We start from the raw sequence: 1,851 nt of genomic DNA on the forward strand, positions 1-1,851 counted from the left end.
GTAACAAGCTGAGTTGAGAGACTTCAATACATAGCCGGCTATGAGTGTGGACACTGATGAGAAAGCTTATGTGTGCCTACTCGCATTCATTTCATACCAGGAGACACTTAGCTCATTCAAAAATACAGCTGGCAAGATAAGCCTTTGAGAGTACAAAATACATATGAGGGTGTTCAGTTTTCAGTCAGGGTTATGCCATTTTTAATGGCCATATACTTACCCTGTCTGGTGCATTTATTCATTTTTGAGCCAAACTAGATTCAATGATTTTCATCATTTTTTTTTCACCTCTGTTGACATTGTCTGACAAGACCGTTCAGACTCAGACTGCTTAGGAAAAATAAACTTTGGTGCCAGATTTTGAGCCATCAGCAGTGTTCACTCTCATTTTTATTCTATTATTCTGCTGCAAAGGAACTTTCAGCTCAGGAGCCACAATGGAAAGAAAACAACTCCAGCTCTTTTTTCTTTTTTTTTTTCCCCCCTTCTCCTTTTTCCCATCTTGTGATCTTATCCCAGCTGGTGAGGGAGAAAATTCCCATGTGAGGCATGTGGGTGGAGCCCAATTGTGCAAGCTCCATGCTTGCAAAGCGTTTGGCATGGATCCGCTGGCTGGCTTTGTTTTCCATGGCCGGACACAGAGGGAAGCCACATTCAGCACATTAACAGCCACCACCTGTTGCTCTGTTCTACTTCACAGGAGCCCTGAGGCTGGGAAATAGCACTGTGCTCTGGCCCTCGATCTCCAGGGAAGTTTGATGTGTGTTGGTCCCCACATTTTTCTTGCTTTTGCAAGACAAGATGCTGGTAGGTTTGGGAGTCCAGGTGGAGATGAGGTCCTTGGAGCTATTTGAGCTGTGCTTTGGTGCAGGTCACTTGGAGGGATTTTCAAGCTCCATTTGATGTGGCTCCCCTGAAGACAAACTCTTCTTGGCTAATTCACTGCAATCAGAAATTTCCCTGCCACATACTACTTCAAAAATCCTAACTATGTCAAGCCTAAGTACAAGGAATAGCAAGAAAATGCAAAAAGAAAGAATTCACTCACCTTGTCAGTGACATTTGTAGGACCATCACCAGATTTCTCCCCTCTTTGCACAGCACAGCTTAAATTGATCTCCATTCCTATGCACTTTCCTGTTCATATGTAAAGCACAAGGAGAAAAAAAAAAGCAGCATATCACTAATGCAGCTAATTCTCAGTATCTTGAAGCAATTGACACAAGTACATGAATTAACTCATCACTTTATATCACATACTTGAGGTAAATGTGCTATTTGGAGTAGCTCTTGGTAAGAATAAGCAATTTAAGATCCATTAGTATTTGGAAAATTCTGTTTCATTAAAACCACAGTCATCCCTAAATGCAGATGAGTGGAGAGAAGCTATCAACCTCGTGGTTGTACTAGACAAACTTAAAAACACTTTCTATTACAGGGTGCTGTGAAAGGGTTTTTACACAAATACAAGCCAGGCCTTAGGTTCCCAAAAGAGGGTTCTCCTACCTTGGGTTGAAGTTTCTTGTAACTTTCATAAGTTTGAAAATTATAATGTGAGCAATTCTGGTGAACAGATTTTAAGCTTTTAATATAACACCAGAGTAGTTTTGCAAAACACTATCTGCTACTTGCATACCAAAATTCATTCTCCTTTTTAATGGCCTAAGATTATGGGAAAGCTAGAATTATTTTTTAAAATAATAAATACATATCCTCTGTTTTCATTTAAAATTTCCAAATAAATCAGGGCCCCATTGCCCTGGGCTTGATCTGTAGAGCTTTAAGATCAAATCAGTTTCATTTATGATACTGCGTTCTAACAAGTTTTATAAATAATATAAAAGCAGTGGC

This window comes from Melospiza georgiana, chromosome 6, assembly GCF_028018845.1.
Source record: "Melospiza georgiana isolate bMelGeo1 chromosome 6, bMelGeo1.pri, whole genome shotgun sequence".
NCBI classification, from domain to species: Eukaryota; Metazoa; Chordata; class Aves; order Passeriformes; family Passerellidae; genus Melospiza; species Melospiza georgiana.